The 12,505-nt window shown below is 41.2% G+C and overlaps 1 protein-coding gene across 4 annotated transcripts in view; it reads left to right on the plus strand.

Annotated features, from left to right (window-relative positions):
• Window positions 1–12,505, plus strand: part of ARHGAP23 (Rho GTPase activating protein 23) — a 121,534-nt gene that overhangs the window by 16,614 nt on the left and 92,415 nt on the right. The gene's annotated exons all lie outside the window — the stretch shown is intronic.

The raw sequence follows: 12,505 nt of genomic DNA on the forward strand, positions 1-12,505 counted from the left end.
TTGGAATCCAGGTCTCTCTAACTCTACATCCAGTATTCTTTCCATTTAGGTCAATTTAACTAAACTGGGTCTATTATTCTGCAGATTGGGCAGGGAGAACAGTGCTCAGTATTCCAGGTGAAGTATGGCTCTTACTTCTTTTCTGCCCCTCACAGGCCCTATCTACTTTGAGGTCATTTTTGATTATGAGTGGGAGCTGGGGCAAGAAGAGAAGGGAGAGTCCAAGTCATCTTACAGAGGGACACAAAGGTAGGAAGAGGAGATGAAACCATTGGTGTAAAGGATTTTGGATTATGCAAGATTTTGAGTTATCTAGTTAATCAATTTGAAAAATATGAATAGGGACTGAAAGAGCTGGCTCTGCCTTCCTCCTAACCCCCTCATTCCCCTCCTCTTCAGGCACACAACCCGCCTTTAGATCAAGGGCCCCTTTACATTGTGTGAGATAGTGCCAGCTTGTCAGCATGGTCGTGCCAGCCAGTACCCAGTAGGCATCCCCTCCCCCCTCCGCTTGCAGGGATCCAGGGCCCAGCCAGCCCTAGAACTGAATCTTGGGGCAGGTTCTGATCAGGGGCAGTGGGATGAAATTATCATTAACCCTTTGTGTTTTCTGCCAGAACAGTCAAGCATCTCAGAGCCCAAGACAGTCAGGGAACAGAGCAAATATTCTTAACCTGGAGTCTATGAACTTAAAATGTGTGTGTGTTGATAATTGCATTTTGACATACTTGGCTGCTTTTGTAATACTGTGTATTTTAAAATGCTTAAGAACCCTTGAAATAGAAGGAAGAGGAGATTTGGGAAATCATAGAGAAAACAAGTTAGGCTAGTGGGAGTAATTCACAGTCTATCTGAACTTTCTATGGCTTCATCCTTAGGAAGTAGCTGGCATTTGTCTTGGAAAGACAAATCAAAGGAAATACCTACTCACTTTCAGTTATCTGCTTTGTGGACCATTCATCCAATGCAAACCAATTTAGGAAGCATACATGAAGTGTCTGCCATGTGTGAGGCTCTGTGCTAAATCCTGGCCGGGGGAGACAAAGAAAATAATAAGCAGTTCCTTCCCTTGAGTAGTGAAATTGGGCTGGAAATTAAGCGTCTGCAAAGAAAAGTCATGCAATAAGCCTCCAAAGGTTGGTTCCAGATGGGGAAAGGCTTTAAATGCCTGAACTAAAGAGTTTGTTTTCCGTCCTTGAAGCGAAAGAAAGTTACTGAAGGTTATCAAGGAATGTGGGGGTGACATGGCAAGAATTATGCTTTAAAAAGATCATTTTGGCAGTTGTGTGGTAGATGGAATGAAGAGGAGAGAATGGAATCTGGGAGTTCAGTTAAAAGGCTGTTGCAATAGTCTAGGTTAGAGGTGATGATAAGCACCTGAGAGAGAAGAGAAAGAAGGCTCAGATATGGGACTTTCCGTGGAGATAGAATTGACAAGATGTGGAAACCAATTAGATCTGGGGGTCAAGAGGGGAGGAATTGAGGAAGATTGAGGCTGTGAATCTGGATCACCGAAAGGATGATAGTCTCTTCAACACAGGGATGTGTGGAGGCGGGTGGATATAAAGGGAAGATAATATTTTCTCTTTGGAACTTGGTAAAACTGAGCTGTCTGAGGGGCATCTACTTTGTGTGCTGGGGGAGTCACTCATCTTTGTATACTCGAGAACTCATTTCAACATCAGCCTGATAAAGAGAAGAGAAATTTCATCTCTGACTACCTCACTCCCTCCCCTTCACTCCCCCATTCCAAATCTTAAATGCCTCTGAGATAAAATACAAAGTCTTCTGTTTGACTTTTAAAGCCCTTTGCAATCTGGCTCCTGCCTGCCTTTCCAGACTTAGAACAAATTCCTTCTTGTACTCTTTGGTTCAGTCACACTGGCCTGCTCCAATTTGGAAAGATTGTTGGCTCTGGAGTAAGAGGATCTGGGTCAAAATTTCGTTTCTGATGCTAACTGCCAGCGTGACCTTAGTCAAGTCACAGAATTTGAGAGGGAATGCACTTCAGTGGCCATTTAGTCTAATCCTTTAAAAGGAATCCTTACTATAACTTTGTATGTCAAATGGTTCTCTAGTCTTTGCTTGAAGACCTTCAGGGGAAGAGGAATCATCACCTCCAGAGGCAGCCCATTCCACTTTTGAAGAGCTCAGATCGCTAGGACATTTTTTTTCTTTAACAAAACTAAATTTGCTTCTTTGCAATTTCTACCCATGGCTCCTGGTTGTGTCCCCTTTGGACTGAACAATACAAGTCTAATTATCCTTCCACATGACGTCCTTTCAGATACTTGAAGATGGATAGCATGTCCCCTTAAGTCTTTTTTTTTTTTTTTCCAGATTGACCATGTCCAATTCCTTCAAGCCATCCTCCAGTCACAGACTCATCTCCTTCATCATCTCGATTGCCCTACTCTCAGCACTCTCCATCTTACCCACTTCCTTCTAAACTACAATACTCAGAACTAAATACAGTACTCTAGATAAGGTCTGACAAGGGCAAAGAACAGTGCGACTTTTATCTCCCTATTCTTCAAAACTAGGTCCCTTAATACAGCTGAAGATCCCATTAACCTTTTTAGCCTTCCATGTCATGCTGCTGACTCATGGAGCTTTGCTGAAAACCTTAGATCATTTTTAGAACAAAGGTTGTCTAACAATGCTTCCTCCCACCCTCACCCCAGATGAGTGAAGTTAATTCTTTTGTATCCAGTTTTACAGTTATCCCCATTGAATTTTATCCATTTGGTCAACGACTCTAGCCTACCAAGATCCTTTGGGATCCTAATCATGACCCATTGTATGAGCCATTGGGGCCAAGAGTCATGTTATCTACAGATCTGATAAGCATACTATCTATGCTTTTATTCAAGTCATTGACAAAATCGTTAAATGTCATAGGGCCAAACACAGATCCTTGGAGCACTCCTCTGCAGCACTGACATTGAACCATTTACTCTTTGATTCATACAATCCAACCAAAATCTCTCCGACTATGTTGTCTCTCCAGCTTCTCCACCAGAATCGTAGGAGATAATTTACCAAAATCCTTGCCAAAACCTAGATAATCGATAGCTGCAGCATTCCCCTCATCAAGTAGTTTAGCAATCCTACCAAAAAATAAACAAGATTAGACTAGACTGACCTGTCCTTACTGATATCCGGGAGGCTCACCGTAACCACTGCTTCCCATTCTAGATCTGTTCACAGACCATCACTTTCATATCCTTTTCTAGAAACCTCCCAGGACAAAGTCAAATTCAATTTAAAGATTTTTTTTTTAATTGTGACATTTGCCCTTCTCTGACCTTGTTGTACCATTCCTATCTCTCAACTATCACTGACTGGCTCCGCCACCACATCTGCCAGTTCTTTCAGAACACAAGGTCCCTCGTATGGGCCAAGAGACTTGAATTCATCAAGTGCAACTGGCTGCTCTCTTAACTCTCAACATTTAGTCAAATTTGTTTGGTCATTTATAAAATTTATTAATTAACTGTAAAATTCATAAAGTATATGAATTAATTAATTAATCATTCTTTTTTGCAGAGAAATCAGAAAATAAAAATTAAGTATCTGTCTTCTTTCTGCCTATAGTTATCAGCATCCTATCAACTTCTAGCAATGGCCCTGTTGCTTCTTTGATCTTTCCTTATCTCCCAGTAGAACTAAGACATACCTTTTGATTGTTCTTAGTTTCCCTTGACAGCTTAACTCATTCCAAACTGTAGCATTGCCAATACTATTTTGAAAGGCCCCCGTCATCTTTTCTTATATGGTCTGGCTTTCATCTTCTGTAATATCTTACTGTAGCCTTGGTTTTCTCATCTATAAAACAAGCTGATTGAACTGATGACCTCAGATTTCTCCCAGCTCTGGGTTTACGATCCTAGAACCTCCTGACTCTGGGCTTTTGCTGCCTCTAATGTATTCACTCCTCACCTCTGCCTTGTAGACTGCCTAGAATTTTGTAAAGTCCTAAGCACAAAAGTCAAGGTCCACCTCCATCTGATCCCCTCAGTTGATGGTGCCCTTCCCCTGGAAATTATTTTGTGACTACTTTGTATTTAAATTTTTACATCCATGTTCTTTTTATTATACTTTTTATTAATTTCATTAAATATTTCCCAATGGTATTTAAAACATTTTAACATTATGATCATTATTATTATTATTATTATTTTTTGCTGAGGAAATTGGGGTTAAGTGACTTGCCTAGGGTCACACAGTTATTAACATTAATTTTTTTAAAATTTTGAGTTTTAAATTTGCTTCCTTTCTCCTACTCTCCCTCCATCCACTGAGAAGATAATATCAATTATACATGTAAAGTCATATAAAACTTAATTCCATATTAGCCATGTTGGGGGGGGGGAAACAAACTAAATGTATACATATTATTTACTTTAAGTAGAATGTAAGCACATAGAGGGCGGGTACTGTTTCATTTTTGCCTTTTTATCTCCTTTGTCTAATTTGTACTTAACCACTGCTTGTTAAGTGAATGAATGAATGAGTGCTTTTCAGAGTGCAATAAGAAATGCTTTTGCATTGCTCACTTCTTTCATTATCAGTACCAGATGTCCGTTTGAAGCTTTAAAGTAAAAATCTGATTTCTGGTCTTGTGGCACTCAGAAGTTTAGAATCCGAGTCCTTTACGTAACAGGCTAAGCGAGGACTGTTGGGAGATCCTGCTTGCTTCCTGGGAGGGAGGGAAGGAGGGCGGACTGGCTGTCTGGGGCAAACCCTCTCTGAAAAGGGAGAAGGGAAGCTTAAGGAGGAGGGGCTGCCTGGCTAATTTAGATCCCTTGTTCCAGCTTTTTATGGCCCAAGGTCATCTTTTCTGTTGCTCAGTCTTTCTGCACACCAACTTCTTTCTTTTTCATCTCATGCAGAGGAGAAACAAGGGTCGCTCTTGTCCTCTCTATCCAAATCATAAATAAATAGATGATAAGTTTATTCATTATTGTAAAGAATTATTATAAATAAATGAATACACTTCATTCCATCAGTCAGATAGCTGGCTATCTGAGTGCCTTATTTGTACTCAGCAATGTTCCAGGCACTGTTCCAGTCCCTGCCCTTATGGGGCTTCCAGTTCAGCTGGCAAAGCCCGATGCATGAAAATGGATTTGTAGAAAGATAGGACGTGCATAATCTAATACTCAGAGAGGTGGCCCAGAATGGAAGTGCTTTAGAAATTCATATGTGGGGGAGCTCAGTGTGACTCTGAGCAATCTGAGAAAGCTCAGGGGAGGAGCGGGAGCTTTCACCTGAGCCTGAAGCATGGGTGACATTTGGGGAGGCAGGAAAGAGAGGAGGAATACATGTAGCCCCGAACCCAAGGTAGCCAGGAGGACATGAGGCAGTTCTGTCCTGTCTCACTTGGATCCTTCCTGCTGCAGCCAAGTCTTGGTAAACTGGGGGCCGCTGCTCCACCGTGAGGTTGAAGGAGGAAAGATGGTAGCCCTTTGCCAGGGGTGTCTCAGGGGAGGGGCATGGGGGAAGCCTCTGGTGGTGGCAGAGAGCCCAGGGCTGAGATCGGAACTAGGGGAAGAAAGGCTCCTTGTATCCAGTGCATTTAGGGGTGCCCAGGGGGTGGGGGAACAGTGGGGCCATTGTCTCAGGCCAGGGTCGGGAATTTGGCTGCAGAGCCAGAAGAACTGTGCCCCCCTTCCCCCTAGCCTGGGATGCTGGACTGTCAGAGTTTGCTGATGAGTCCCCTCTGACATAACCTGTGTGGGGGCCAAGCCAGAGACACAGGGGGAGAGACAGTTCTAGCAGGAGAAGGGACAGAGAGAAACAGGAAGATTCTCGGAGACCTCGAGTCTGCAAGCTTTAAGTGTTTCCTTCTGAGGGGCAGGGGAGGGTAAGGAAGGGGGGTGTGTGGGTCAAGAGGAATGTAGCCGTTGCTGTGGGTGACAGATGGAAACCATGTGGTAGCGCCTGGGGCTGGTGGTGGAAAGGTTGGGGTGGAGGAGAGCCCCAGATGGAGAACCAGCACAGGGGATAAAAAGGAGATCCGGGAATAGGACCGTTAGATCAGTCCTACTGACTGATGTCCATTACTCTCACGGTCTGATTTCTTTCAGGCTAGCCACTCCTTTTCCTGGAGGTGTGAAATTCCTCAAGATTTACCTCTCAATCCGTGGATGTGCTTGGAGGTGGGGTGGGGGAGGGGGCTATAAGGGGAAGACTACAATATTATCAGGCAGCTTTTCCTTCAGAGAGTCTCTGACAGACAGGAAGGGGTTGGAGTGAGAGCATCATCCTCCCGTACCAATCACACTTCCCTCCAAGGGATCCCAATGTTGGGAAAGGGGAGGAAGCTGCTTATTGTTCCTATGGGAGATGGGGAGAAACATTGAATGTCAGAACTGAATAGGATCTTGGGGGTCATTGAATCCTAGCCCTTTATTTAACAGAAAAGGAAACTGAGACATGTTGGATAAAAGTGACTTGGAGAGAGAGAAAGAGAGAAAGGGGAAGAGAGACAGACAGAGAGAGGAAGGGAGAGAAGGAGAGAGAGAGAGAGAGAGAGAGAGAGAGAGAGAGAGAGAGAGAGAGAGAGAGAGAGAGAGAGACAGAGAGAGACAGAGAGAGAGAAGAGAGAGAGACAAAGAGACAGAGAGGAAGGGAGAGAAGGAGACAGAGAGACAGAGAAAGAGAGACAGAGAGAGAGGAAGGGAGAGGAGAGAGACAGAAAGAGAGAGACAGAGAAAGATAGAGAGAGAGGAAGAGAAGGAGAGAGAGAGAGAGAGACAGAGAGAGAGAGAGACAGAGAGACAGAGAGAGAGAGACAGAGAGACAGAGAGAGACAGAGAGACAGAGAGAGAGAGAAGAGAGAGAGACAAAGAGACAGAGAGGAAGGGAGAGAAGGAAAGAGAGACAGAGGAAGGGAGAGAAGGAGACAGAAAGACAGAGAAAGAGACAGAGAGACAGAGAGAGAGAGACAGAGACAGAGAAAGAAAGACAGAGAGAGAGGAAGGGAGAGGAGAGAGACAGAGAGACAGAGAGAGACAGAGAAAGATAGAGAGAGAGGAAGGAAGAGAAGGAGAGAGAGACAGAGACAGAGAGAGAGAGACAGAGAGAGAGAGATGGTTTCTATTTACAGGTCAAAACAGGAAGTAGGGACCCTGGATTTTCATGTCTCACAGTGAACAGGATGTATTCTTCATACATTCATGCCCATCTCTATTTCTCCTCAAACTCTGAATAGCAGTAACAATGATAATAACAATAAAAATAGTAGGAATATCAATAATAATTTAGATTTCCATAACCGAGGTTTTACGAAACACAACTCACATTAACCCATGAGGCTAGTAGTGCAACTATTATTTCCCCCTTTTTTTACAGATGAAAAAACCAAAGATAAGAGAGATTAAAGGATTTGCCCGGGGTTCCAGAACCAAGCTTTAAAAATCAGAACTTGAACCAAGTCTTGGCTTTAGCGCGCACACACACACACACACACACACACACACACACACACACACACTTACACATGTGTCTTGAGTCATCCTCTTCTCTTCCAGGTTGAATGAAAAGAGCAGGAAGAAATATTTCTGTTTCGTCTCTTCTTTTCCTTATTGGGGGAGTCTCTTATCTTTCAGCAGAATCTTCTCATAGAGAAATAGACAAATTTGTAGCATGGCAAGCCACTAATTTTATATGTGAGGACAAGGATGGGAATGAGTGTCCTCCTTTATTTCATTGGAGGTGAAATGAAGGATTGGAGAGCCATAAAGGCTACCAGCTTTTGTAACTACCTTTCCATATTCTCTGATCTTCAGCCAGAGAAAACAGTCTTCCTTTGGACCCTTAGCCTAAGGAAAATGAAGCATCTGACAAAAGAAAACCGGCAGGTGATATAAAGTCTGAGACTAATTGCTGTCTTTTTAAAAATCTCTCCTGTACTGGGGTTTTTCTAAGTATCCATTCTGGGAGTATATTATCTCTCTCTTGAAAGTTCTACAATAACTGTATACTGCTCAGATAGCATATGGAATATTGGGTTCAGTTTCAGGTGCCACTTTTTTGTGACTGATTTTTTTTTTCAAAAATGTATAAACACACACAATACAATTATTTCTAAAAATTTTCTACTTCTAAACCCTTCATTTCCCACACTTTGAATCCAGTTTAGATTGAATGGATGAAAGCAAGTCAGAGGCTGGTCCCTTCCATGATTATCTCACCTCTAATCACCCCCTCTGATAATAGCATGCAATTATTATTATGCAGTAATATTATAAGAGACAGCTAGTAGGTGGTACAGAAGTTAGAGTACTAGGCCTGGAATCAGGAAAACCCAAGTTCAAATCTGACCTCAGATTTTTACTAACTCTTCAATTCTGCCCAAATCACTTCTCTTTATCTCAGTTTCCTCCACTGTAAAACAATGGGGATGATAATAGCACCTACCTCACTACCTCAAAGTAATGTTATAAGAATCAAATAAGATAATATGTATAGAGAGCTTGGCACAGTACTTGGCCACACTAGGTGCTATATAAATGTGTTGTTATTCTTCAACTATTTTCCAGTCATATCCAGATCTTCATGACCCCATTTGTTGTGGAATTTTTGTTTGTTGGTTTGTTTGAGACCAGATGTGAAGTCGGGTCCTCTTGAATTCAAGGCTAGTGCTCTATCCACTGCATCAACTAGATGCCCCTGGGGTTTTCTTGACAAAAAAGACTTGCCATTTCCTTCTCTGGCTTATTTTACAGGGTTAAGTGACTTGCCTAGGGTCACACAGCTAGAAAGTGTCAGAGGCCAGATTTGAACTCAGGAAGATGAGTCTTTCTGACTCCAAACTTGGCACTCTATCCACTGTCCTACCTATGTTTCTTGTATAAATGTTAGCTATCATCACCATCATTATTAATATTATTATCATCATTACACTTATCATTGTTCTCATGGAACCAATCAATTCAAAAGTCATCCAACAAACATTTATGTGCCAGGCATTGTTCCAGTCACAGAGGATAAAAAGATGAAAATGAAACAATTCTTTGTTCTCAGGCACCTTATAGTTTATGAAAGGAAAGGACACATATAAAATAAACACAAGGTAATTTGTTGAGAGTCAGTAGAAGAGGCTAGAGTGGACAGGAACAGTTGGGAGAATCAGCAAAGGATTCATGTAGGAGGTGTTTTTTTGAGTTGAACTTTGAAGGACACTAAGAAATCTAAGAGATGGTAAGCCAGGACAGAGTGACAGTTTGTGCAAAAAAAAAATGATGATGGGAAATCATAAGTGAGAATCAGCAGGAAGGCTAATTTAGCTGGAATGTAGAGTCCATGAGTGTATAATATTGCAAAGTTGGAGTCATTCTGTGAAGGGCTTTAAATGTTTATATTTTATCCTAGAGTCCAAAGAGAGCTTCTTGCTTGCGGTAGTGATATGATTAGATCACCTGTACTTTTAGACTATCATTTTGTACATTTTGTTGTTGTTCACTCATTTCAGTCAGGTCTGACTCTATGTGACTTTATGTGGGGTTTTCTTGGCAAAGATACTGAAGTGGTTTGCCATTTCCTTCTCTAGCTCATCCTCTAGCTGAGGAAAGTGAGACACAGGCAGGGTTAAGTGACTTGCCCAGGATCATCCAATGAGTAAATGTCTGAAGTCAGATTTGAACCCAAGAAGATGAGTCTTTCTCACAACAGTCCTGATACTCTGTCCACTTTACCACTTAGTTGCCTACCATTTTGTATATAGAGTTTTCTTTATATTTCTAGCATGCATTTCTACTATTTTCTTCAAAAGTGTTTTTTCGACATTTAAAAAAATTCATATTTGCTGTTAGTTGTAAATTTGGTGCAAACTGCTTAATAAAATACTATCTTTATAAAATATGTTTAAAAAAATATCACTTGAGTAGCTATGTAGAATATAAAAGACCATAGGCTTTAGGGGGAATCAGAAAAGATTTCCTGTAGGAGGTGGAATTTTTGCTAAGACTTGAAAGAAGACAAGGAAGATAGGAGGCAGAAATAAAGAAGAAGAGTGTCTTAGGAGTAAGGAACATCCAGGGAAAATGTGGATCCAAGAAATGAAGTATTTTGTCCAGAGATGAGCAAAGTGGCCAATACCTTATCACTAGAACAAAGAGTCTATGGGATAGTGTAAGATGTAAGAACACTGAAAAAATGAGGGGGTGGTGGTAAAGCAGGTTATGGAAGCCTATGAACACCTAACAAAGGATTTATATTTGATCCTGGAGGTGATAGAGAGTCACTGCAATTCATTGAGTGGGAGGGTGCGATGGAAAATATGAACTTGAGGAAGATCATTTTTGTGGCTCAGTGGAGAATGGATTGGAGTAGGGGGAGACTTATGGCAGGCAGGCTAGTATAGTAGGCTATTGCAATAGTTTCAGCATTAGGTGATGCGTGCTTGATTCCAGAGTAGTGGCCATGTCACAGGAGAGAAGGGAGCAAATTCAAAGATATTACAAAGGCAAACTTGACAGACTTTGGTAACATCTTGGTTATAGGAGATGATAAAGACTAAAGAATTTAAGATACACTTGGGTTGTGAGTCTGCCTGACTGGGAGGTTGTGGTACCTTTAACAATAATAGGGAAATTAGGGAGAGGAGAGAGTTTGCCAGGAAATATAAAGAGTCAGCTGCAGAGTAGTTGCAGACCTGCAATGATAAAGAAGGTTTATTGAATGAAACAGTGATGTTTCCCAGGAAGTATACAAGTTGAAGAGATTTGATCATAACCTATGAAACTTGTTTAAAATCACCCAGATAGTTTGAAATCTGGCAGCATAGAATAAAACCTCTGAGAGGGAATCCCCTTGAAGGGGGAAGAGTGAGTTACCTATACAAATAAAATATAGGTCTGGACCAAAAAAGAAAAAAAAAGTTGATAAACTAGGCTGAATACAGATAGAAGCAATCAGGATACTGAGGGCCCCAGAGACTGTCAAATAAGAAACAACAGAAGGAACTAGTATTGGTATTAATTTGAAGAGGAGATAAGTTGGAAGAGCCATGGTGGCTACCTCCCAATATCTTTTTTTAATTAAAGAATTTTAATTTTCAAAAGATAAGCATTGATAATTTTTCAACATTAACCCTTGCAGAACTCTGTGTTTTAATCTCCCCCCTTCTCCCCTCCCTCCCCAGATAGCAAGTAATCCAATATATGTTAAACATTGTAAAATATGTTAAGTCCAATATATGTGTAAATATTTATACAATTAACTTTCTACACAAGAAAAATCAAATCAAAAAGGGAAAAATATTTCTTCCAATATTCCAACAATAGGTTGTCCTATGAAAGAAAAAACTTCATTTTCTGTAGCTTCAGAAGGCATACTCAAAATTGGTTGGATGAAAATTTCAAGGAAGAAGATTTTAGGTTAATATAAGAGAAGCATTGTGAAGAAGTGAATTTCCTGCTATTGGATATACTCAAGGAGTGACTTTATGAAAGCCTATAAGGAATGTTTTCAACAGGATTAAATTCATCAAGAAGGAGGTTGAAAAGATGATTTCTAAGTTCCCTTCTGTGGTGAAGATTTCATGATTGTGATAGATATTTGCCCTGAGAGAATTTATGATTCCCTTGAGAAGACCAAAATAACCAAAAAATAGTTGACCAATTGACCAACGTGGTGCTTTTAGATTAGCAATGTACTGTGCCTGCATGATCTCCTTTGATTTCCACAAAAGCCCTGTGAGGTAGGTACATATAGGTATTATGCCCATCTAAAGATGAAGAAACTGAGATTCAGAGGAAGTGAAACGACTTACTCATGATCATACAACTTGACCTTGGCCGTGGAAGTTGGAGACGATCTGGATTAGGATGAGGGTCAGAGAAGTGGAAAAGTTATTCTAGACTGATGTGATGTGATTTCATCACAAACACACTTCTCCAACCTCTAGACTCTGGAATTACTCTCCTAATTCCCACTGATACTAAATGGCTGGGGACAGAGGGCTGCTACAAAAACTTCCTTCAAGGTTCTAGAGATACTCCAAGGGACTGGATGTGTCTAATTTGACTTTGACTTCTGATGAAGGCATTAAATGAACTGTTACAGGGACATTATCAGGACACTAATGGAAAATTTCCAATCCTCTAGCCTGTCCAAGTTCACAAGGTTGTCCTTTGGAAGATAAGAAGAAGGAGACAGATACAGAGGGATCATACCCGGGATAATCTTCTCACTCTTCCCCCTTCAAGGGGATTCCCTCTCAGAGGTTTTATGTTCTATGCTGCCAGATATTCAACTACTCCATTTCAAACTATCTGGGTGATTTTAAACAAATTTCATAGGTTATGATCAAATCTCTTCAACTTGTATACTTCCTGGGAAACATCACTGTTTCATTCAATAATAACTCAATGACAAAAATCTGGGTCTTAGGCTATCTCCGTGGAGGCCTGAAGGGGAGATGGTGCTGGTTGGATTTGCCTGTGTCCTGTTCTCAGCGAGTTTCCACTAGGCTGACTTCTGATTGGCCAAAAGC

Source organism: Sminthopsis crassicaudata, chromosome 4 (genome assembly GCF_048593235.1).
Source record: "Sminthopsis crassicaudata isolate SCR6 chromosome 4, ASM4859323v1, whole genome shotgun sequence".
In the NCBI taxonomy this organism is placed as follows: Eukaryota; Metazoa; Chordata; class Mammalia; order Dasyuromorphia; family Dasyuridae; genus Sminthopsis; species Sminthopsis crassicaudata.